General features: G+C 42.1%; 1 long non-coding RNA gene across 1 annotated transcript in view; it reads right to left on the reverse strand.

Annotated features, from left to right (window-relative positions):
• LOC144381122 (uncharacterized) overlaps window positions 1-26,845 on the reverse strand; it is a 325,453-nt gene that overhangs the window by 182,304 nt on the left and 116,304 nt on the right. Inside the window, exon 3 of the long non-coding RNA XR_013445745.1 lies at window positions 4,382-4,519. This is a non-coding gene — a long non-coding RNA (uncharacterized LOC144381122). The remainder of the gene's footprint in view (window positions 1-4,381; window positions 4,520-26,845) is intronic.

Below are 26,845 nucleotides of genomic sequence, written 5' to 3' on the forward strand. Positions count from 1 at the left end.
ATTCCATTTCAATAGCATCAAAAAATTAAATACTTATATAACGTTGAGGGAAAGACATACAATATCTTTATGTTGAAAACTTTAAAATATTGCTACAGAAATTAAAGAAGGCCTAAATAAGTGGAGAGGTTTAATGTTTTCATGGATTGAAGGACTGGATAATTTGAGAACAACTGTCCTCATATTATTCTATAGATTCAATGCAATTCAAATCAAAATCCCACAAAACTTTATATAAAAATGGAAATGTTTTTTTAAAATCTATATGTAAGTACGAAAGACCTAGAATAGCCAAAGAAATCTTAAAGAAGAAAAAACCAAATTGAAAGACCTGCACTACCTGATTTCTAGACTTGCTATAAGTCTACAATAATCAAGATAGTCTGGTACTGCGTCAAAAACTAATGATGTATTGTATGGTGACTAACATAACATAATAAAATAAAATTAAAAAAAAAGATAGTCTGGTACTGGCCTCAGGATAGCCTAACAGATTAATAGAACAGAATAAAGAATTTAGAATTAAGTCTGCATGTGGATATATGATTTTTACAACGTTGCCAAAGCAAAATCTTCAACCAAGGCCTTTCTCCTGTGTTCCTCTTTGCGGGCTGTCCCCGGGGGCTCTGGATCTGTATGTCAAATGCTCACCAGATCTCCTGTTTCTCTGACCGCTCACATCACTCCCTGCCCCAGTCAACCAGAGCAGTTTTGGCTCCTCCCTTTTCCAGTCCCAGTTCAGGTAGTCCCCAGGGACCCCTTTCCCTTCACAAACATCTCTGCCCTCTGTCTAAGTGGACACAAGGAAAAAGCTCTGAGAACTGAGCTGTCTTTTCATTCCAGTGTTATCACTCCCTTGTAGCATTTCCTCTCTTCGGGGAAAATTCCTTATCACCCTTCAGCAGCATTTCCCTGTTATATGTACTCAAACGGCACAAACGTGGGAGGTACAAGGTGAAGAACGGGAAAGTACTTCAATTGAAACTTTCAATTGAACCTTCAAGTTTACTGATGGTTCCAGGGTTCAAATATGGAAGCGAAGCCTGTCCCATCTCTCCCTGATCAGTGTGCTGCTCTAAGGCAGGCGAGCCATCAGCCTCCTCACTCCTCTTCAAAGGCTCCTGGGCCTAGTTCAGACGTGGTTGGGTGCGAGGCCCCTTTCCTGCCATTCCATGTAGGGTAGGCCCACCTGAATGTTACTGTCCTAATGCATAACAGGTATTTGTCATTGACAGCTTAGTTGTATTTGCAGAGAAGTAGTAGATCCTTTCTCTTCCAAAGCCCTCATAAAAATTCTCATATCCTGTACTACCAAGAAGGCTTATGAATTCAAAAGCTACCCAGGGTTTCTTTGTATCCCTCCTGATTGAAGCAGTGAGGGCCTCTCAACAACTTAGGTGCTGAGGGAAGAAAGTAGGCTCCCCAATCCCTTCTATTCCCCTCCCCTTACCATAATTAAAACCTCAAATTCTCAGACTATAGGATTAAACTGCATATTTTCTGGGCAACTGAAGTGATCACTTTTAATTATCCACAGGTAAATGGTTAAGAGAAATAGAATGTCATATCTGGTTTCAAAAATATTTTCAAGGAGCTTTTATTTTTTGCCTCTGTAAGTGGCTTTTATTTTTTGCCTCTGAGAGTGTGTGAGCTTCATTACTTTTGACTTTTTAGAAGTTTGCTCTCTTCTGAGTCCTTAGATTGCATTTTAGCTCCTGTCTGAAGTCAACAGATCTCCTTAAAAACAACAACCATCAGTCAAGTTTCTTCCATGGGTGTGGGGTTGGCAAGGGGGCCTGAAAACCAGAGTAGTGCTCTCAAAAATAAAGCACATCCAGAGTTTCCTGGTTGGAATCCTTCTGTGGAAATTCTGGCTCCACTCTCTCTACACGTGTTGGAGGAAAATTTATGGCAGTCAGTAAAGCAGCCAGAAAAAGATTCAGGTTTTCTCTCTCCCATGCACATAGCATGATCACTTGGATTAACTGAAGACTTTTTTTTTTTTTTTCATTTGGCCAAACCTGAACACATGGAAAAACCAAACAAATCTGGGGGGCCGGGGGAACAGTGACCACGTCAGCAAAGAAAAACAGCCTTCAGGTGGCAGGTTGGCAGGCTGCCCTGTTCCGGGCTCCAAATCTGGAGGCACTGACCAGGTGGCAGCTGCCGGGCTGTTTCTTAAACTGGGATGAGCTAAAGAGTAAGGTTTTGTCTTGGGGTGTGATTTTTCTTCTCTCAGCTGCAGTGCAGGCATAGTTGGGGTGGGGCTGGAAGGTGGCTTTTGGTTTGTTAATGTGTGCACATTAGGATTCCATTTTAGAATCAATGCTCAGTACCAAACCCACTCAGAATTCACCAGCAGAGCCAGCCGCCATATATCCTACAAGCTCTTTTGAATCTTAAGCAAAAGTTCCTAAGACCCTTTATATAATGTATCACTGTCCTTTTCCATTGGGCAAGAGAGGGAAATGGTTCTCTCAGAAAGTATATTTATCTGAATCAAATAAAATGGCATTTATCCAGAGGCTATTGTCTCCTAAGTCAAACCATCTGGCTCACTGCTGAGAAACCAGAAGTAAAAGTTTTCACTACCTAAAAATTCATATTGTACAGTACATGCACTGAACTGCATGAGGTGAGTCACGGACTAGACCTTCACATCTTTGTTCAGAGCTTATTTACTGATGTTGTAAACATATTTCTATTTAGTTTTAAGTTTTGTTGGTTTGGAAGATGAGAAGAGGACAAGGAGATGAGAGAAAACTAGAGAAGACAGGTAGGCATTATCTGCCAGAAGACAAGCTCCAGGAGGGAGAGATGGGATCTGTTTTATTCATTGCCGAAGTCCCAGGACCTAGAATTGTAGTAGGCATAGAGTGGGTGCTTATAAATATTTGCCGAATTGATTAAGGGGAGCAATGGAAATCATTGGTTTTTAGGACAGTCTGCTAGGGAACAGGAAGAAGAAGAAGGAGAAGGAGAGGGAGAAGGAGAGGAGGAAGAGGAAGAAAAAGAAGAGGAGGAAGAGGAAGAAGAAGAAAAAGCAGAAGAAGATGATGATGATAGGGGGAGAAAAGATGAGGACCTCAAAGCACACTAGTCAAGGACAGTTTAAACACTCTCAAAAAATTCTGCATACTTTGAAAGTTCTTAAAAACATCATTGTCTTACAGCTTAGATGATGAAGATGATGATGATGGTATCACGTATGGTTATTATAATCCTAAATCATCAAGACATCAAAATAAATAGAAATTAAAATGTCTTCATTATCCCCTTTTCAAGGCACAGAAAAACACAAAATATCTGAAAAAATGTTTTCCAAAAATATGCTTGTAACTGTTTTAAATTTTAAATTTCTAAAATTTGAAATTTTCTCAGTTTTAAACTTCTACATTCACAGATGTAGAATACAAGTTACCACTATGACAGTAGATGAACAAAGCTGATAGAGAAGTCATTGTATTACCAGAGGCACACAGAGTCTCTGTCCCTCTGTTGTCATCCGCTTACATACAGCTAAAAGGATCCCATCCTCCGGCATTCACACCCCTGGCATTTTGTAGTTGTAAAGCTCAACATAATTTGGCTGACCTCTCTAAGAGACGTGAGCAGCACTGTGACCCACTGTAACACATAGGACTGAAGGTTTCTCTGAACTTTGCATATAGAGAGCAACTTTCCAAACACTTTTTTTTTTAAAGATTTTATTTATTTATTTGACAGAGAGAGAGAGAGAGAGCACAAGTAGAGGGAGTGGCAGGCAGAGGGAGTGGGAGAAGCAGACTCCCCGCCGAGCAGGGAGCCCGATACGGGGCTTGATCCCAGGACCCTGGGATCATGACCTGAGCCGAAGGCAGACGCTTAACGACTGAGTCACCCAGGTGCCCCTCCAAACACTTTTTTAACCAGTGTGAGAAATCATGTGGTTTCAAAGACCAGAGCCCTAAAAATGGGGGACTCTACCCAAAGTTAAGCCACAGGTTTGGCTGGTTTTATGATTGCTCTGGGCTTTGCTTTCTCTGAGAAATGCGGAGATATTTGAAAGGAATTTCAAGAAAAAATTTAATGTTAAAAAAAATCTATGAATGATTTCAACCTCTGGAAAGAGCAAGCAGAAATCCTAAGAAAAACCCAGGATCCTTCACAGCACACAGAGGGGCAAATACCCTATGTGTGCATTGTTCTTGGTTTACCAACAGGTCTCTTTGTTGACTCTCCAAGAGTTTGGTATCTCTTAGAGAGGGTCATGGGGCAGAGTGAAGGAAAAGCAATATAAAATACTGATTTCCTAAAAAGCAATTTTATATAATTTACCTTATATATATTTATTTATAACCTAAAAATATCCTTTGAAAAATCTTGAAAATCAAGTACTTACCAAATTGTCTGAAATGGAACCAGAAGAAATGGAACTAGAAGAGTAAGAGGGTGCCTGTGAGCTTCAGTACTGTCATGACAGAGAGGCGGAGAGTAGAGTCCAACTTCCTGGGAGCCATCTATGTAGGAAGCTGGGAGGCTAGAACAGAAGGACGAAAGTGACTGTAGGGGCCTTAGAAGTGAGATCCTGTCACCTGATTCTGAAAGCTGGGAGGGAAGAAGCGGGTCCTTGGCACCAGGAGCACCACAAGAATGGCTGCAAGTATTGTAGGTCTCTGTTGCTCTCATCGGCCGGCACCTTCTCTCCTGGGTAAGAGTGTCTCTCACATTCCATATGGTCTAGGAGGGGCTATTCATGGGTTCTTTCTGTCTTAGTTTGAGGTAGCTAGAAGCAGACCCTGGGACAAGAATTAAATGCAAGCAGTTATTTTGTGAGGCAATACCAGCAGGTGATAGTACGAGAGTAAGAACCTGAGACAGGAAAGGAAAGGAATCCAATAAAGGCTGTGTCTTTAAGCTAGTGGCCACTGCAGGGATCGAACTTACACCTGCTGGGGAACTCTGGGGGAGCAGTGTAGAGCATGAGACTCAGAGTCAGCCCCCACGAAGGGCAAGAGAACTGGAGTCTATACACCTGAGGGCAGGTCCCAGGTACTTCTGTATGACCCTGCATAAAAGCCAGACAAAGCCTTCAGGCCAAGAGAAATGGGGACTGATGCTTGGATGTGTGGCAGGTGATCTGTGAAAGAGTAAAGGCCAAGCAGATAAGTATGTGTTACTGACAGCTTCCATTATACCTTCCGTCTTCCCCTGCTAGAAGTCAAGTCCATCAGAGCACATGAGACTGGTCTGCCTGGGGTGCATGACCAGTGCAGTGCCAATGCAAGTCCTTCTCTCATTGCTGTGCATGGAAAGATAAATGCTCTCTTTCCACTGTAGTTGCAGAGTGAGACCGAGTCAGCCTAGAGTTGCCATTTAGGCACTTTTGTTGGGGCCATAGGAAAGCTCATCTACAGGAAGAAAGAATGAGGCCAACAGACTGAAGGAAGAGATGGAAGATGAGAAACAGAGAGAGAAATCACTAAGATCATTTTCATGTGAACCCTTGGATCCAGCTTGATCTGAAGCCAGTTTCATTTTTGGACATCTTAAATAGGAACCAATACATCCTTTTGTTTTCTTGCTTAAGCCAGTTTTTGTTTGTAACCAACAGAGTTTTGTCTAATATAGGAAAGAATAAATGCCTTTTGTCTTTTTTTTTTTTTTCCTTTTTCTTCCCCTATAACACATACACACACAGGGTATATCACTGAATTGTATATCTGCTAAAAAGCTGACCTAGTTATGTTAAAGAGAGTTAAAGGTCTCTCATGTCATTTGGGAATGACTAAGCAATGTATCCCAAATTGAAAAAACGGGGTTGGGGGGCTGGGGGGCAACACTGCAACAATGAATATCCCAGACAAGGTAAAGGATGCCTTGGAAGGGAACCCAGAGAACGAAAGATTCCATTCTGTTTCTCCTTATAGAGCATAACACTTGAGAGCCAAATGAGAAAAAAATCATTATTTCCAATTCCCTAATTGTTGAGAGGACAGAGCCTACGATGCAAGAGTAGATGAGCTTCTCGAGTCAGGCGGGAGAGGTGGGACAGGGCAGAGCTGGGGGGACTGGTGTGCTGGCCGCACAGGGGCACATTTGCAGGCTGGGGAGATTCAGGGCCGAGTCAGGCACCCACGGCATGGAGCAGCTGAGAGGGTACCCAGGGCCCCAACCCAGGGACTGGCCGGGCATTCGAGGTACAAGGTACAGAGCTCAGTCACTGCAAGTTGTTTCCGCGCCTATCGGCGGAGGCCCCCCGAGGACCAGCAGTGGCAGAGAATACGGACAGTATGCTCAGTAGGGGCAGAGACTGCGCAGACGCCGCAGGCGGGGCTGAGTGCGGAGGTGAGGGGTCAGGGAACACTGCTGTACTGAAGCCAGTCTTACCAGCTCCCAGAGGCTAACCGCAGCATTTCCAGAAATTGTGAGACCATCATTCAATGTAGCAGTTATTAAAATTAAATGATTATTTAATGAGTTTATTAAAAGCAAAGGTAAAAACTATATACTCAAAACTCCTCATTTCCTCATTGTTTTACTATCTCTTACAATATCTATGTTCTTGAGGTTATTCCGTGCTTTCGTACCTGCATGGTAGAGATAGTAACAGTGCTGTGTCACTGTCTTCTTTAAGCTCCTGGGTTTAGGAGCGTCATGTTGATAGCTTCAAATCGGCCAGGACAAGAGCGGAAACTGCAAAAGCTACAGATGAGACCTTAACTTACTGTTTTGTTAATTGCTTAGACAAGAATGTGATGAAAAACGTTAATCATGCAAATTCAATTTAGAAGTGTGTTATATCTGTAGCCATTACACTGTGAATAGCACAAAACATTGAAGGAATAGTCCCCATGGGCTGGAAAGCCACGATTCAGCAAAGAAGGTTCTCACAGCACTGAGCAGAGTGAAGGTCAACACATCTTTCTGGTTTCACTTTCATCAGAGTCCACAGAAGTGAAGATATCTTTCAACATTCCTGTAGAAACTACTATTTGTTAATTGCAAGCAACTGAATATTGGTTGCAGCTAGAGGTTGACTACAGATATGAAACTTCAGCAAAAAACAAAAAGCGCCTTTTTTGTTTGGGGCGCCGGGGTGGCTCAGTTGGTTAAGTGTCCGACTCCTGATTTCGGCTCAGGTCATGATCTCAGGGTCATGAGATGGAGCCGGGCATCAGGCTCTGTGCTCAGCATGGAGACTGCTTAAGATTCTCCCTCTTTCCCTCTCTCTCTCTGCCCCTCTCTCCCTGACTTGCGCTCTCTCTCACTCACTCTCTCTAAAAAAAGTAAGATAAAAAAATAAAATAAATACAAACCAAAAAGCATTCTGTGAGAATAAATTGGCTTAATGGAATTTAGAAAAATAGGATATTGTATATTTATTATTCTTCTTAAATGATATTCTACAAATCCTTCATGTCAGTCAAATTTAGAATAAATTTACCTATGTTTATACACACACATACATTTTTTCTGGAGAGCCGATTGTGAACCATTTACCAGCACACCACTGGGGCTGGGACACCATATTCTTCTCTATCTGGCCCTCCCAGAAAGCTGGCAAAAGCAAAGGAGCTTGCTTGAAAAGGGGGCTCCATTTCTGCCCCAGCATGGAATATGTGTCTTTGTAGAAGAAGAACATTCAGACCATTTAGGACACATTTATGAAGACCATGATAGGTGAGAGACCCCAGCAGATGCAGGACTAATTGTGGTAAAGATTGGTCCCCCCACCCTTACCCCACATTTGCACATTCCCTATCCTCTGGATTTTTCCTTTGTGCTTTAATTCAAGTCACATGTGTAACTTGAGAACCTATAAATTACAAAGAGTCTTTCAAACAAGGTTAGTATGTAAATATAAAATATAACATTAAATTCCCATCATTAATATTGAAGAGTAAGTCAATATTTGATAAAAATCACCTCAGGGGAGTGTGCCTTTCTGCCTGGCTTTATGCCTTGCAGACTTAATCAATTATTATTTAATTACCCGGTTAAATGTCATGGCTTACAAAGCAGGGATTATATTAATAATAACGTGAGGCTTGTTTTAAACCAACCCCATACATTAGATGGAGCTGATTTTGTTTTCCCATCTCACAGAGCACAGAATTGACATTATTCTTCTGCACCTGGTTTTGAATGAATTGCTTCTATTTAAGCTTTTCCCCTCCTCCCTCTCCCTTTTAAAAAATCATCCTCCTATATTTGTCATATTTTTCCAGTCTTTCAGCTATTCTCCACCGCACCCCTTCTTCCCCACTGTGGGAGTCTTAATTCCATCGTAAATCAAATAGCTTAACAAAGGATTGTGCCTGAAACACAGTAACACAAAATAGACGCCGGGTCACAGAGAACAATCTAGTTTCAAAGGAAGGTGGTGCACCACGCAGAGCAGTTTCCGAGCCAACACCTTCTGACTGAATGGTTTGCTGTTTAATTGTCGCTAAAAGTTGCTATAGCAACCGTTCTATCAGAAGGATTTGTTGGCACCTAGATGGACTTTATTTCCCTGACATTCAAAGAGGAGGGCGAGGACAAAGTCTAATGAGAGGACTGAGGGACAATAAATCTCTCTCCTTTCAGCTTTACCATATTGGACCAACACTTGGGGTGTTTTGAGCATGGCCCTTTATACATGAGAGTGGTAAAGGCACTCTCTGGAGGGGAGTAGAGAGCAGGGAAGGAGCAGACCCGGGACGCTTGGGGAGAAGGCTAGAGGGACAGCTGAAACACGGTGGGCCACGCAGACCTTTTGTTCTCCACCATCTGTGTGCTGTGGTTTTGGGAGTAGAGCCAAAGGAACGTTACCTGTATTGTGCCTCTCGGGAGCTGGGGTGCGGCCGCCAGTCCTGCCTCCGAAACAAGGGCCTCACATACAATGACAGGGCCATAATAGCCTGGCAAATAAACTATTGGAACATTTGGCTTTATGAATATTGAGTAAAATTCTTCAAATAAATTATGAAAATGAATCTAAGTGAACAGACATCTGAATCCCATTGCAAGCCTAGGGCCACTGATTTGTAATGCTAAGTATATTAATAGTTGTATAAATGAGGAATACTTTGCAAAATCACTGGTGAGCTTGAAAAATTGGTGCGCTAAAGGGACTACTAATTGTGATTGCTCTTAAGGAACACCAGTGCTTACGATGTCCAACCACAGAGCTGAATGGAACATATGCAAAACACATGGACAGGTGGTGCCTTCTCAGATACGGAAAATAAAAATCAGATTATGCAGCCTTGAAAAATTATAACCGACAAAGTATCATATAGCCTTTCGGGAAGTCAGTTTGACAGTAGATACCAAAATCCTTAAAATTTTCAATAACCTTAGACTCAGTCACGTTCCACCTCTAATCATTTGTCCTAAGGTAACAATTACAGATATATGTGAAGTCATAGCAATAAGAAAGTCAGTTGTGGTGGGTTTTATCACTTATTCTAAATGTATAACCATAGGAAACTGGTTAACATACGTTATGGTATATACATGTAACACAGTACTTTGTAGCCATTCAAAATGAGGCTGAAGGACAGTTGATAAAATGTAAACAATATTAATAATATACTACTGAAGGAAAAAACAGGTTACAATGGAATATATATGGCTGGTTTCATTTTTAAGAGCATCCATACATTACAAAATTATTGCGATACAATACAACATTGATGACTGTTCATGAAGTAAAATTATAGATGATTTTATGTTCTTTATTATGCTTACTTATGTTTTCTGGTGTTTCAACAATAAATATGTTTTCCTGCTGTACTAAAACAAAGAAAATGTACTCTTTTTACATTTCTGTCCATTAATCACTTAGGTAATTCTTATCCAAGTTATTTTAAGAGAAGGAAAATCCTGGCCAGACATTCCAGCCTCCTGTGTCCTGATAAGCTCACATCCACTCTGGGAATTAATGGGACACAGATGTCCAGGTTCTCCTGAATACAGTCTTCTACACTGCTAAGTCTTGGTTCTGAGATCTGTAGTTCAGGGACTCCCCTGTGCTCTGGAAGAACCAAGTTGCTAGAAGCAGTGACTCAAGGAGGCAGGGGCAGGGAGAAATGGAAGTGTTTTTGCAGGGCAGGAAGTGTTATAAATGTAGTGTGATTATGAAATAAGAAGATTGGTTTTATTGTTGACTTGTAGAAAACAGCCTCTCCATTGTATAGTCAAACCTAATACAATGCAGAAAGAGCCCACTGAAACCCAGCAGGGCCTCACCTTAGGACAGGACGACCTGAGAACTATCTTGCTTCCTCTCTTTCTGGGCATCCCCAGGAATCAGGAATATGACAAAGGGTGTCTGTCCTCTTCTCTCATCTCACTCCCACCCCAGTGTAGGCAGGCATCAGCAACCAATCAATCATTTGGAGTTGGCGCTTGAGCTGGGACCCTTATGCCATTCCTGGCCACAACGAATCTTCTCAAGTATCATTACAAAGGACCATACTTTTAACTTGCCAGTCTTGCTCTCCACTGTGACAAATACAATACATAGACTCTGGAACACCTTTACAAATCAGATATTTTAACACTCAATAAAGGCAATGTATTCATTGTATTTCTTGTTCTCGGAATAAAAAGTCATATAATATGTTTATTCTAAGGTCCTACAGCCCCTAAATAAGGAAGTAATGTGTATCAAGTACTTTTAATGGTTGCTAGTTTATTACATGCGCTTATATTAAACTTGGCAGCACTTGCATAAACTTATTACATTAATAGGGTTACATAAATTTGATTTTAGAAAAAATAATCTATCCTTGAAAAGAGAGTGTCATCACCTTCATGTAAACAGTGATCCTCCGCAAACAATGCCCTTTATTTTGGCAACGTGTCTTTCCTGCCATCTGCCTCCCAATGCACTTGCCAAAGTTGCAATAATAATTGAGTTACAGAGGGAATTAAGTGTAATGGAGGGGAAGGAAATTGATTGCTTAATTTTTATTAACAGAAAGGGAGAAAATTATGGCACCCTGCTATGAACCGAAATGAAACAAAGAAGGAAGATGCGGAGAGAGGACTCCAGGTGGCAGGAATGTTCCTGCACCAACATCAGCAATCCTTTGGGGAGGCTGAGAGGAGGCCAACACTGATGGTTGAGCAGAGAAACTGGAAAGGAAGCAAGACGGAACAAGTAGCCAGGGGCTGGAGTGATCTGGCTCTCCACACCAAAAGAAAGGGTGCAGATGCCAGAGAGGCCACTAGCTTCTTCTGGAAAAGTAGGTCAACTCTTACTACACTCGGTCTGTCCACATGTCAAGGGTACACATCATGGCCAGGTTGAGGTTAAAGCCTGGGGTGTGTGCAGGCATATGTGGAGAATGAGGGACCTCCAATTCTTGCCCTCCCCAGAGGTGACTACAACCTATAAACCACTGGATAGAGTCACTGGGACTTGCCTGCATCCTCTGAACAATGTGTTGTGGAATTAGCATGAGGCTGCCTGAGCGGAGTTGTGCCCCCCTTCCCATCTTGGACAGAGACCCGTTCCACCTTCCTGAGAAGTGAGTTTCTTTCCTCTGTCAGAGGCAGCTGTGGGGTCACTAACCTGCCTGTGACTCCCTGCAACTAACTCAAATCTGGGCGTCAGTTTCACGTTTGGGCTGTGGGCGGTGGGAAGGTAGTGGACCTTCTGGATGTCGGGTGAGCAGAGCAACTGGCTTGGGGAGAGAAGCTCAAATGATAATATGATAGTGTCACTGCAGGTAATGCATTAGCCCCCTTCATTCTATGCCACGCAGTCAACTGCACACAGGACGCGGCGGCATTTGGTTTCTCCCGTGAGAGATGTTCAGGCTTGAGAGTGGCCAGGATCACCGAGGTATTGCATTGGGCTCCTCAGAATACCAGACTCTGACCCCCCACATGGTTGACCTCTTGATTCTGGGTAGCAAGTTCATGGACTTTTTAACTGAGAACACTAGTAGATGGCTTCTCACCAAAATTGAGAGCAGACACGTTTGCTAAAGAAAAAGCCACAGATCACAATTCTGATTCCCTTAGAGAAAACAAGAAAGAAGGCATACAGCTACATTCTATACTAACTAACAGGAGTAATTTTCATAAGTTTAAATTATAATTTGTAGAGAATCTGGTAAAGTAGAACCCAGAGTGCAGAAAGGTAGGTAATACTGTTGGGAAGAAGTTAAATAAATTTGACACATCCATATGATAGACATAGATGCTGCTTTTCAAGTCTAATTAAATATTATGTGAATATATTCACAATATAAAAGCAAATTTTAAAGAGGACTTAAACTGCTATTTTCCAGGATGAACTCAATTATAGAGGAGAACCAAGAAAGTATACTGTGGAAAGTATACCAAAATGTTCACAGAAGCTAACTGTGGATCATAGGATAATGAGTGCTTTTTTATTTTATTCTTTTTTTTTTTAAAGATTTTATTTATTTATTTGACAGAGAGAGATAGTGAGAGCAGGAACACAAGCAGGGGGAGTGGGAGAGGGAGAAGCAGGCTTCCCGCCAAGCAGGGAGCCTGATGCGGGGCTCTATTCCAGGACCCTGGGATCATGAGCTAAGCCGAAGGCAGACACTTAATGACTGAGCCACCCAGGTGCCCCTATTTTATTCTTTATACATCCAATTTTGCTAAAATGATCACGTGTTACTTAAGAGTGAGAAAACAAATTTTTAATGCCATTGGGCATTTTTTTTAAATGATTAGAAATCATGTATCCATTATCCTTTTGTGAAAACACGTGGAGACCAGGGAAGAAAGGAAAAGTTAATTTATGAAACCTCAGTAATTTAAAATATTTATTTCTGTTTCAGATAGTTGTGCCCATGATCGAGAGTGTTATCAGGCATCCTGGAGCTTATTTCATAGCGCTCTCCCCCATAATCTGCTATTATCAGATTCTCCGGCTCGGTTGTTCTTTTTTGCTTTTTTTCCTTTCTCGTTCTGCTTTTCCAAACACAGCTGGGTTATGTAACTGGATATTTCCCAAAGACAAATGGCCTTTAGAACATGCTTTATTTATGTAGTTCTTACTTACAAGCTAGGCCATACCTTAAAATACGTAGTTTAAAATGCTGGCCATTCAAGGTTGCCTGCAGCCAAGCCTTCCCTGAAATGTTCACTGCAGGGAAGAGCACTGAATTTGTGGTCACAGAGTCTTACCTCAAAATGTAATCTACGGATCCCAAGATCCCCATCTTCCAACTGTGTTATGAAATTTGAGTGATCCGGACCATTAATTATAATGTTCCTAATTGTCTCAAAGATTTTTGGTTGTAACACGGTCTTCCCTGTGGGACGGAGACCAGCAGGACTCTTGGCCACCATAAGACATTGGGCTCCCACGATATTTTTTGGTAGAATGTCAGGGCATAAGCTGACCCATATTCCTTCCCACCTAGGATTGTTAATGCAGTAGCTGTCTGAAATAAAGGTGGCACTGTAGGTTTCCCACTACCCATTGACTTCACCTGCTAACCCAAGTATGCCAGGAAGTTTTATTGATTTATTGATTTATTGATAAAGATTTTTATTTATTTATTTATTTGAGAGAGAGAGAGAGAGAGCAAGCATGCGCTGGGGAGAGACAGAGGGAGAAGCAGGCTCCCTAAAGCGGGGCTTGATCCCAGGACCCAAAGAGATCATGACCTGAGCTGAAGGCAGCCGCTTAACCAACTGAGCCACCCAGGCACTCTGCCAGGAAGTTTTAAGTCAAAGGACTTTTCCCAGGGTAGAGAGGCACCAGTCAGGTGAACCCACAGTCTCCACGTGGTCAGCTGCACTGACCAACGTGAGGCTGAGTGCTAATGTGGAGAGAGGGGCAGCTCTAAGCGTAGCAGCCAGCTCTGCTTCGTGGGGAGAACTGAGAACAGGGGTGATCACTCCGAAATCCTAATTACTTAGCACTTAGGGTGAGACTTGACGAAATACTTCTTAAAACTTAAGACATATAACTACTCACAATAGCCCTCAAATGGAAAGACCAATGTGCATCAACTGAAGAACGAGGTAAAGGAATTGCTATATGTGAACAAACATAGCAGGGCATACCCACATGTGCTACATAAAGACAGCAACTGTCCATAAAACAAGATTCTGCGGGGTCTCTCTGGGCTGCAGGGGGTTGTCTGCCGGGTAAGCATCAGCCCCCACCATAAGGAACTTCCCTCCTGGCTTTTGAGCTAGACTCACCCTAACTGAAATTCCAGTTTTGCCACTTAAGACCTCTGTGGTCTTGAGAAAGGCAACTCCCCACATCTCTAGTTCTCTCATCTCTAAGATGGTGATAATAATAGGCATGATTGACCCATAAGATGCTTAGTCTGAGAGATGCTCAAACAACAGTATGCTTACTACTATTACTATCCTCGTTCCCTTTTCCCATCAGAAACTGATATTTCCAGTCCAAATAGCCAAGTATTTGGCCTTGCAGGATTGCGGGCTCTCGAGAGGCCAGCACCTTCCTCTGGAGAGGCCACTGGGATAAAGACCCAGACTGTAAAATCTCTGTGGAATTACCTAGAGACTTCTCCCTCAGAAACTCAGAGCACAGGGAAAGCAGCATCTGGGACAACAGACCCAGACTTGCAAATCACTTCCTGGAGCTTCTCCCTTATGGATGTATTCAAGAGAAACAATGGCACATTAGGAGCGGCTCGGAGAGACAACCACAGGCATCGTCAGGGTGCATGCATCTGTGCCGAGGAGGGTAGACGCGAGCCCCTAACATTTCTGGAGAACAGTTGGGTCGTTATACTACAGTCAGATGCTACCTACGCCAGCTGCACATTTGCCTGAGAGGAGAATGGAGAGAGACCTTTGCTGAAAAGAGCTCTGGGAGCTGAGTGTTGGGCCAGGCACCCGTGGCATGAGCTCACCGTCTCTGGCAACCGTCAGACACAGGGCTCCAAGAACAACAGCTGCCAGCAAGCTCTGCAGGAGGCAGCACCACCCACAGCATCTGGATAAAGCCGAGAGGGTCAGGATAGACTCAGGACGGGATGCTCAACCTCGGGACAGTCGAGATACTCTCTGCTTGCTTGCCTTGCACTTCCTTTGGATCTAAAGACGCCCAGAGCGGCCCTCTACCTGTCACTTGCTGATGGGTCAAAACTCACATGATGTTATTTAATTATGAAGAAGAACATTCTAAAATTAAAATCTCTTCTAAGTTAATAAGATTTTAGGGTCATCAAAAAGGGCCGTCTCTTCTCTCCAAAAGCATTAACCAGGGAGTGTTTGCATTGGAAGGGAACGATGAGGTTGTTCCAATCTGATCCTGCATTGTAACGATGTGGGAACGAGGGCTGTAAAGTTATGTGATGCTTTGTACCCAGTCACCTCGCAGTGAGGGCAGGGGAGGGACTAAAAGCCAAAGCGGATACTGGTCCAGTTTATATTCTATTATCCCCCACTGCTTCTTTCTCACTTAGCAAAGAAAACGCCTGCAATTAGAACCTTGATGTTAGGGAGAAAAAGTCTTCAGTGCAAGTGAAACCTCTGAGTGGGTGGGTCACAGGAGAAACATTGCTGACTCAGCCACCCACTTTCAGCCCCAGTTGGGGCACGTTATTTCACCTCTTGGTGCCTTCACTGGAAGGCCAATATGCCCTTGAACCGTAGAGGAGTAACTCGAGGATTAATAAGCTAATGCAGAGGGTGATGAGCGCTGCTGCGTGGTGTGTGGCTGTGTGACTGAGCTAAGTCAACCTCAGCAGGCACAGCAACCGCGGAACATGAACCCTGATGAGATAATTTCCTTCTTCACGGAGAAGGCCCTCCAACCTAATGAAAAGCTATATATCCCTCTTGGAGACAGCACAGTCCACAAAAATGCCATAGCACTTACAAAATTCGTAGGGACTATGTACACATTTACTAAGAACGTTCCTTGTCTGCCCCCACCCCCTTATTCAGAATAGCATGTCATGTTTACTAAGCGCTATAATGCGTCAGACAGCATCCTCAGGGAATCACGTGCATTATCTCATCTAATCCTCCCAACAGCCCTGTTAGGGAGGTAGTCTTTTTATTGCTATTGTATAAATAATAAAATGGAGAGTCAGGAAGAGTAAGCAACATCTCAAGGTCATTGAGCTGCTAAGTGGTGGCACCTGAATGTGAGCCCAGGTGAAGGCTGAGCTCCCACTTTGCACTGCTTGCTGTCCTGTCCCCTTCCAGTATCTGTAGTGTGATGGAATAGAAGCCCCATCGTATTCTAGTCCTCATCAGAGTAATGACCACCCAGCAGAAAGGCTGAGACCCCAAATCCAACAGGAGGGATGTGCAAATGGCCTTAAGGCTCTCATGTTTTACAGAAAAGCTGAAGGGGAGAGCAAGAGGGAAGATCAGCTAAATAAAATAATGACATAAAAACACAAGGACATGGAAGGACAGTGTGAAGGGACAGCTCAGGAGTTTTGAAATTCATATCCTAAAATCAATGTACTTCTTCAAGCATATTTCATGGTATTGAAACTATAGGACATAAAATTCAACCACTCTTGTGGACAATTGAACAAAATGAATACAAACACAGCATATTCCCTGAACAAACATTCCCCACATGGTGTGGTTCCTGAGGAAACAATAAAAATAATCCAATTTAGTTATTCAGGGTTCACCTTCCCTTGCCTGTAATTAGTGCTGCTCCAGTGGGGGAAGTGGAGAATTGCCAAAAGAGAATTACTAGTCCCGATGAGGACCAATGATCTCTCTTATCTACAATTTTCAAATCCCATCTCTTATTATAGATATTTATCCTCCCTACTAAGATCCCTCACAACTAACTTTGTGATTCTTTTTCTATTTTCATTCTATTGTCTAGTGCATGAAATAATAGGTGCTCAAAATATATTTGTTAATTGATCTGACCTGTTTTTTTGGTTTGCTAATTCATAAGAGGACTCTGTCCGGGAATTATGGCTGAGGCCTAAAGCTGAAAAGAAGAGGTTCTGAGGACTCCTCATTCTAGTGAGAGCTTCTCATATGGGTAGGCACCTCCCTGCAGGTTTTACTAATTAATAGCTAGCAGAGCAAGCCCTGCTACCACCAGGCAAGACTCCCTCCACCACCCATATAAAGAGACTGGAAGAGAGAGAGTTGCCAGAAAGCTAAATTTGGGGGGGGGGGGGCATGAGTGTTTGACAGGGGCATTATTTCCCTTCCTTAATTAAAGTGGGGAATGGGGCAACCTCAAGAGAATTATTTGTAAAGACTCTGAAGTACCTACAAGAAGGACTGACTGACATTTCATGTCCCAGATTGGACATCAGCTTAGCCAATGGGCTGAATGCCCCGCCCTGTGCCATCCTGAGAGGTATGGAAAAGTGGGAGGAAGGGCTGTTGGCAGAGTTCTCTGCATTCCCACGTGTGAAGTTCCTGGAGGTGTCAGGGATGCAGAGAGAGGGACCTGGACTTGACCTGCATTGTCCCTTTCATACCTATGAGGACTATCTGCTCTCCAGGGTATTCCAGCAGCAAAAGGCTAATGGGCAGGCTGCTCGTGTAGAGAGTTGGAGGTGATGGAAGTGGCCAAGCTGAAGCAACATCTTCTATGTCACAGAAAGGCCTCACAGGCTACTGTTGAACTCAGTGTGAAGCTCCATGACAGAGTCAGCCTCTGGACACCAGCCGTAGAGCTTGGTGCCAAAGCGATCATTCTCTTTCCACCCCAGCTGGGGTGTACTGCTATCTAATCTGGACACCAACCACCCAGAGTTAGCATCAGACTCCACAGGTGTAAGGAGACGGTCCCCAACTAGATTGTCCTTACTTCAGATACCAGCTGCACATGGGGTCCCCAGGTCACCTATAATTTTGACTGACTGGCAGCAAATTCAGGAGTTCCCACAACCCCCTCAGGTTTAATGAGCCACTAGAAAGACTCACAGAACTCAAGGGAGCACTATACTTATGACTGCAGCTTTATTACAAGGAATACACTTAGAGTAAGGTTTGGGAGGGACTGCAGAACTTCCAAGGCATCAGGATTCTGCATAGAATCAGGTTACAGCACCCTACCAGCTTCTGCTTAGAATTAGGATACATCACCCTACCAGCAGATCGATGTGTTCACTGATCAGGAAGCTCCACTGAGCATTGTATGTAGGGTTTTTATTGGGGCTTCATTACCTAGCCACGACTGATTGACTCATTTGCCACACTGAATCTCCAGCTCCTCTTTCCTCCCCAGAAGTCAGGCTGGCCAAAAGTTTCAACTCTCTAATCATGTGACTGGTCTTTCAGGTGACCATCCTTCATCCTGAAGCTATCTAGGAACCCACCAGATAATGAAGTAGCATAGCAAAGATACTCCTATGACTTAGACAACTGCAAGGATTTTTGAAGTTCTGTGCCAGGAACTAGACACAAAGATCATATATATTCCCCATTACACCTCACCAGGGAGAGGCAGAGAAGCAGCCACAACCAACAGGAGATGATTATGAGCTCACATAGCTAGTTAGCAAGACATTTAAAAAACTGTGCCCCTCTTCCCTGCCCCCAAACCAGAACCAGAACCTCTACAAGGGAGGAGAGTGTGGTCTGCAAAGAAGACCATGTGCCTCTCCACTCTACCCCTTGTCTGGTCTGGAGGAGGGAAAGAAGTCTCAATTAGAGAGACACCTGAAATTTTAAACCGAACCAAACTAATGTTAATAACCAAAAAGGGCCTTAAAGTTATGGGATTTTCCCAAGATACCATTAAAGTGATGGAAAAGAAGGATTTGACAGCATGGTTGAAATCAGGGGCTAGAAAAATAAAATTGCTTCATGATTTAAACCTCACAGAGCTTCAACACTCATTTATAGTCATTTGTAGCTGGTAGAATGGCTAATATGAAAAAGATGGAAAATATCAAGTGCTGGCAAGGAAGTGGAGCCACCAGAACTCTCATATACTTTTGAGGAGTATAAACTGCTGCAACTGCTTGGGAAAAATATTTGGCAGCATCTCTTAAAGCTAAATGTAAGCATACCATATGACGCCACCATTCTACCCAGAGGGACATGCTCAACAGAAACTCATTCACGCATTTATCAGAAGACACGCACTGTAATGTTACTAGTAGCACTATCCATAATGACCTGAAACTGAAGATTCCCCAAATGGCCATCAATAGATTTTTAGAATATATATTTTTTAAAATAGATTTAAAAAAAAGTTGTGGAATGTTCACAAATGGAATACTATGTAGCAAGAAGAATAAATAATCCCAAACTACATGCAACAATGTGGATGAATCTCACAAACATAATATTGGTATAGAGATCAATCTTGGAAGATAGAGATAATGTCTCCCTTTGGAGCAACAGGCACTGTTTGCAGTCCACTGTAATGATCCAGGTTCCTTAAACTCAAGATTCCTCCCCTGCAATACCACCCACTAAATGTGCCAGTGTAGCCTGACCTTCCTCATGTAACCCTGGTAGGATGTGGGCTCAGGGAACTAACGCAAGGAAATGATAATACTCTAGCTACAGCAATTGCTGTTAAGTAGTAAAGCATCTTTACTCTCCACTGCCCATATAAAGAGACTGGAAGAGAGAGAGTTGCCAGAAAGCTAAATTTGAGGGGGGGGCAGTCTTTGTATCCTTTACCAGCATCCCTGAAACTGGCAGGCTAATTTGATAGCTTATAAATAGGGTAGAATCTCAGACTCTTCACAGTTCTTGACGTCATCATTCTTCCATGTGCACGCATTCGAAAAATAATGCTTCTCAGGGTGTATCTACTGATTCAATCTATAGATAATACTGGGAGGAGTTCCTATGGAGTTGCCAAAACCCCACTTACCAGCCTTCTTTCCTCTGGTTTAGGTACACCCATGTATTTTCAATTCTTTCTTTGCATCAGTACCTTAAATGTTTTATAGTATCAGTTGCTTTCACCAGATCACCCCCAGATGAGGTGTGCACAACCCAGCTACAATTCACCCCACGGTGCCTTCCACCCAGCACCTGCCAGGGCAGGCATCAGCACTCACATGTGTCCAGTTAACACTTGCCATACTTTAAACTTTCCTTGGAGCCCACCCACTGTGGCACTGCTGTTTAATTTTTCTCTTCTTCATTAACTTTTTACAGTTTGTCTCTTTGCCCCCTCAATGCACTGGTTTCCCTCTCCTCTAATATCTCAAACTTAAGCTGTATTTAACCTTTCCTTTCACTGTACAAATCTCCCTCTCTTTCCAGCTGTCTGCAGAGAGGCGCGCTGCATTCTTCTCTTGCTGTTTCGTGGGCTTTGTAGGCTTCCACTGAATTCTCCCCTCCAGGTGACACCACATCCCTGGCGCCTCCCTGATCAGCTTTAACATTCAGCCCGGTGCTCCCACTTCTTTATGAGGCTGTCACAAGAACAAAGAGCCATCACCACATTTCACATGCCAGCCTAGTGTGAAATTGTACCGATGGAAAATAGGTGATGTCTTCCCTAAACCCCGGGCCCCTACTTTGTTGATGATCCTTTTTTTTTTTTTTTTTTTGTACACTCTTTCCTAAGAGCAATGTTTCAGATTATTTTTAAGATGCCTTGCTGGTTACTGGGGTTCTTTTCCATATAACTTTTTTTTCTGCTCCAACTACAATTCTACTCTTGAATTTCCCACCCTGCAAAAAAGGTAACAATATCAGAATGGTGAATTAGTCTTCTCTCAATAAAAATGACTATTTAATCTAATTACATTTCACATGAGCCGGCCTAATCCTTCTGAAATAGTTTTGGGTTGAACATTTTCTTAGGCTGAGTCAGATAAACATAATTCTCTCCTTTAACAGACTTCTCCAATAAAAGGTAAAGATTTAATGCAATTTCTGTGTTTTAGTTATGAGTTGTATGTTAAAGAAATGTGTATTTATCAAATTATATCAGACTTTAGAACAGATATGACCCTTCCTCTTGCCTACCATCTCAGTAGCATTTCACTTATATCTATTACACGACACCCATACATTTGAAATTCTCCCTTTAGGAAGTGAGCTTAATTAGCCGGTGGGCTTAAGAGACCTGGCTACAGTGCACGGTGGGGTTCAGGCAAGCTGAGTCTGAGCTGAGCTCCGGAGTCCTGCAGTCAGTGTGCTGGACTAATTTATACTCAAGGGTAAAAATTAAGCCTAGTTCTTGGTCACTGGCCAGACGGCTGCACAGGGTTAAGGCTGGGGATACAGAGTGCAAAACTGAAATATGCTTAATACGTTCTTCCTCTTCATGCTGTGTGGTATGGAAATTGTTTCCGGGGCCTCTCACCAGCACATCTGTCTCAACTGCACTTATCATGTGACTTTTCAGCAAAAGGTACATTCATGAAAACAAGTATCAGTGACTATTGAGTTGGGAGTCCAAATTAATAGATGCTTATTTCTCCCCTAGGTTACAGGTATCAATACTCTTCTGTGTATCTCATTTCTGTGTAAGGTCCATCTTTAACCAAAATTGCTAGTAATTAGCTCTCACTATAACTTCACAGTACATCAGATCCCATGAAAACATACTGAATCTCAAAGTAACCAAGCATCCACCTTGAGAGAAGGGCGGAAGAATTTTCTTTTCTCAAGCTTCTTTGAGCCTTTCTTGTGTCCAGGTTTCTGGTGTCCAACATCTCTTACAATTTTCTTTTTCTCTCCATTTACACTTGAGTTATAGGAAGGCCCTGCGAGATGTCTTTGTTGGAAAGTTCCATGGATGCACAAAGAACCTCACTGAAGTCAGGCTTTGTAGATGTGAATTATGAGGAGGCGGAGTCACATGCAGCAGCATGATGGCATGATATCCCTATCATGCAGGGATGCCATGACAGTGACATTGTGCTTCCTTACTTGACTCTTCAGCTGGTAGTTGAACTGCTTGGAACCTCTTGTCATCTATAGATCATACATCCTTCTACAACTCTGGACAACCCTGCTGACTGCTGAGGTAGGCTGGGAGAGCTGACAATGAAAACACCATCCCTGAGATATGCCCAGGCCACACACCACAAACAAAGGAATTATCTTATTTCTCCATTAGAGGACAAGATACCCACCAAAAGTATTCTTAATAAATGGATCTAACTCATTTGAAAGAAAAATAAAAGTTGGTGATTTGATTGCTATCCATGATATGTTCTTCTGAAGTATTTTCAGGAATAGGAAAAAAATTAATGAGTAGTACTAATAGATAATGCTGTGAATAAGTATGAAGAATTTAACTAGTCATGAGAAAGGATTCATTTTGTGAAAGATCATATACTAGCAAGGGCTGCAGACTAAGGATTTCATTTTCCATCTCTGGAAATCCTGAGAAATAGTTGAGTAAGTGATTTAAATGCCATAGCTCAGGAATTATATCTGGCCTGGAGCATACAGTCAACGAATATTTGTTGAATAAATCTAGAATGGGGGAAGCAAACAGATGTCATCAGTTATGACAGCAAATCACAACTACTAATCTCCTCAGGTACTAATTTCCACACTAAAGTTTTGGGCCTGTCCCTAGGATTCTCATTGAGAAGGGATACCAAGGACTTCCCCTCAAGGACTGAGTATGGCACAATGAAGAGAAGAGACCATTCCAAAGAATTTCTTGAGAAGCAATAGTGGTAAGTTTTGAACACAAGAAAGATCAAGAAGAACCCCAAGTAGGGCAGATAACTGTATTCTCACATGGTGGTCTTGACAGTGAGTCTTGTCTGCATCAGTTTTAGTTAGAGAGAAAGGAGTTTGTGACCACACACTGACTTGTGTCATGTCAGAAAGGTGAATCTTGGCAAACTCTGGGCATTTTGTTTTTAGCTCTGATTTCTACTAAAATCACATGCCAATTTGACCTAAGTGCCATAGGTCATAACCCCGTGGTTGTGGCATTCTTCTCTTATGTGGACTGACTTTAGCATGTAATTAGCGGTTGTCTTATGAGTTGTAACTGGACATATTGCATAGTCTTAGCCATTTTACACAAATCAAGGTTAGGAAGTATAAATAAGCTAACCTTACCAAAAATGACACCTTTCGGCTTGCAACTGTGTTTTTAAATTATTTATTCATGATGATGTTGGGTTTGCATCGTTATTCAGGTTCACTTTCTAACCTCTTCTTTCCTTATAATAAGCAGTTTACTTATGCAAGGTAGTTGGCTTAGCTTAAGGGTATTTTCTGTAATATACAATATGTATAAAATAATATGTAAACAGTCCGTGTCATACTTGATCTCATTACCTGCTCCTCCTGAGGATAATGTCTGAACCAACCAAAAACTTGGGCCAGTAGAAGCAGTTGAACCTTGTCTCTACCAAAGATTCCAGGTAACAATTAAGTAGCCCAGTGAAATATGTAGCTCCCAATTCTCAGTGGCTGAGGATAGAGCTTAGAGAAATAACTGTCATAGTTAATTCCCTAATTCAATTTTAGTTTCAAGGGCTATCTCTTTAATCCACTGGATCAAGAGCTAAGGTATTGGCCAGTGATGTGGCTCCCTGTGGTTCTCCTGCCCTTTTGATGAAGCATCTATGAACAACAAACAGAAAGATCTGGAATGGAGTACTGGTAAAGCAGAAAACTTGCTTTTGAGAATTATTCAAACCTTGAATAATCCAATGTTGATTTTTCATTTGAAAAATTTGAAGCATTTGAAGCACCTGCAGCAGAAACACTCCACAGCTTTCTGGAAAAGTGTGCCGTTTTCAGGGGCTGCTTCATTCCACTTCTGCCCTTCAGTAAGGATCACACATTCAGAGCCCAGAAGGACAAAAGATGCGACTGGCTGAGGTGGCTGAGAGAGGGCTGTGGCAGACTGCAGAACTCACTTTGCCAAAGCGGCAGCCGGGCTTGAGCTCCCGCCAGGGGCTGCCATGCAGCAACTGGGGTGACTGTAGCCAGATTTTCTACTCATCAAGAGAAACTAGAAATCTTAAGTTGGTTTTTGTTGTTGTTGTTGTTGTTGTTGTTGTTTTAAGATTGATTTATTTATTTAAGAGGAAGGGAGAGAGAGAGAGAGCCCGTGAGCGGGAGGGGCAGAGGGACAGGGGGAGAGAGAGAATCCTCAAGCAGACTCCCCACTGAGCAAGAGCCCCACCTGGGGCTCAATCCCTCAATCCCTGAGATCATGACCTGACCTGAAATCAAGAGTCAGCCGTTCAACCGACTGAGCCACCCAGGCGCCCCATAGAAATCTTAAGTATTTGATTACATCAGTTGATTCTGAAATGCTGGCAAATAACTCAAAAGCATTTTGCATGCTCTCTGGGCCAAATAAAACACGAGTGCAGAAGATTTAGTGAGGGGGCCACAAGCTTGCAAACTCCACCTTTAACATGTCCTTGAATTTTTGCTGACACCCATGTTTCACAGTCTTTATTTTTCAGAATTGCTATAATGTTGCTATTTAGTATGAAGAAAAGGAAACCCATTGTTACGATGGTAGCCTCAGCATTTTCAGTAATGAGTACAGATGATTTGTATTTAAATATTATTAGCTAATACAGAATTCTATGAGTTCAAAATATATCAAATTACTATTTTTTGAGGAAAAGCAAGCTATTCTGTTTTAATCCTATCCAGCATAGAATCAGTCTTAGAAACATCTTTGATTCAATAAAGTCAGAAACCCTATCTCTAAGCATTTCCCCTTTCATTTTAAAATCTGTGTACTTCTAAAGGAAATGCAATATATCCATTTCTGGTTCATTTACATTAAATCATTAAAATGTTGCTTATAACCCTTTTGATGTCTAAGATGCTTTTGGAAGTCATTCAAAAAATGTTCTAATCCTTTTCTCCCTGTAGTCACATTTTTGACCAAAATAAACAAGTTCAAACACCAGACGATTCTACTTCTAGGCTAGAACCCAAAACCTGCAGACTGTGTAAATTCTACACAGAGAGAAATGAATGATTTTTCCTAATTAGCACTATCTCCATTTATTCCATCCCATAGAAACAACGAAATAAACTCCTCAAGCAAAGAATTCCCATTTCACAATTGCAAGACACAGAATCTAACCGTTTTAAGTATGACTCTGAGCTGAGGTCAAACCCTTAGATTCTTAAAATAACATGAACTTGGTCATGCAGCTCAAAGCTACTGCTTGCTATTCATCTGAATACACACATAACAAGGGCTGAAAAGATATGCCATATGGGAAAGGGATATATATTTATGAGATGATTCTTTATGCAGAGAGGACATACATTGCTTTATATTCACATTCAAGCAGACAGAACAGATCTTCTGTAAGAGATGGAGCTATCCCCACATTCCCAAGAGCTGTCACTTAAAATACAATTTTGATTAATATCATTTTCAAATTGAATACTGACTTGGTTCCTTTCCTTCCAACAGGAAATGCAGATCTGTAGGGATACAGGCAGAGAACATATGTAAGCTCTGGGGAATGGACAATGATGAAATGACCCAAAACATGATTATTCCTTGCTACTTCCTGAAATCTGTTCCTCAAATCCCCAAACTAACAGTTCTCTGAATTTATGGTTCACAAAAGTGTTCGAGGGTTTTCAAACCACTCACCCAGCTCCACAAAAAGTGCAGAAGGGAGGGAATTCAAAGATGTGCACAAATGGGTCAGCCAAGGTTCATTCCTTGAGATCTTCCAGATATTTATAAGGCGTTCATGGGAGGGGATGTTCATTTCTGTAGACACAGGATGGATTTTCCAAAACATAAAGTGCAGGTACTTTTAAGTCTGTGGCTAGACTGAGATAAACTTGTCTGCTGATGACGGGCTTGTTCAAATGTAGCATGTCTAGTTTACTTGGGGCCCACCAAACAAAGCAGGAGGGGAAGTGGGAGGTATGCCAGGAAGTTTTAAAATCGAAGGACGTTCCCAGGTTGGAGAGGCAATGATCAGGTGAACCCACAGTCTCCATAGGAAAGCTGCGCTGACCTTAGAGGGAGGCAGCTCTAAGCCCAGCAGCCCGCTCTGCATGGTGGGGAGAAGTCCACTCTAGGGAATCTTGTGAAATAAGCATGTGCACTTTCATGCAATCATACTGGCTTCCTTTAGGATTAATGGGGCCCAGTCTCCTTGTTAAGGCTCAGTCACAAAATTAGCAAACGTTTACGTGCTATTGTGTGTGCAAAGCATTATACTGAGCACCAGGGCAGCCTGACTAGTGTTTTTTCTTTTTTCCCCCTTCACTACCTGTCCTGGTGCATATGTGTCTCTCCATACGTAGCCCCATACCTCCCCCAACAAAAAAGCAAATGTGTGTTCTTTTCTTTTCCAGACCCCCTCGTTGGCGGCCCTTCCCCAAGGCAATCAGAGGTATACATATTTCTTGGAGAAGAATTAAAATCATTATAAGGAAAGAAAAGAGAGAAATATTTGATGTTTATCTTTTAAATTTCCCAAATAGGGTCTTTTTCTCTTCTTAGTAAGTTGAGGTATAACATGCCTACAATAAATGCACTTACCTCAAGTACATGATTCAGTGAATTTTTACAAATGTATATATACATGTAACCACCACCCAGATCAAGCCATAAACATTCCCACAAACTCCAGAAGGCTCTTTTGGCCCCTTCCCAGCCAATACCCACCTTCTCTCAAGAGGTAACTTATATACTAATTTCTATTACCATGACTTGTTTGCCTGTTCCTGAACTTCATATAAATGTAATCTTAGAGTATATAGTCTTTTTGTTGGCTTCTTTCACTCAGCATAATGTCTTTAAGATTTATCTATGTGGTTTATATTTACATACACAAAATCAATTTCTTGTTCATTTACATTAAATCATTAAAATGTTGTTTTATATAACCATTTGATGTCTTGTGATTATATATATATATATATATATATATATATATATATATACACACACACATAATTTATTCGTTCCATTGTTGATGATATTTGAGTTATTTCC

The sequence above is a fragment of the Halichoerus grypus genome, chromosome 2 (assembly GCF_964656455.1).
Source record: "Halichoerus grypus chromosome 2, mHalGry1.hap1.1, whole genome shotgun sequence".
NCBI classification, from domain to species: domain Eukaryota; kingdom Metazoa; phylum Chordata; class Mammalia; order Carnivora; family Phocidae; genus Halichoerus; species Halichoerus grypus.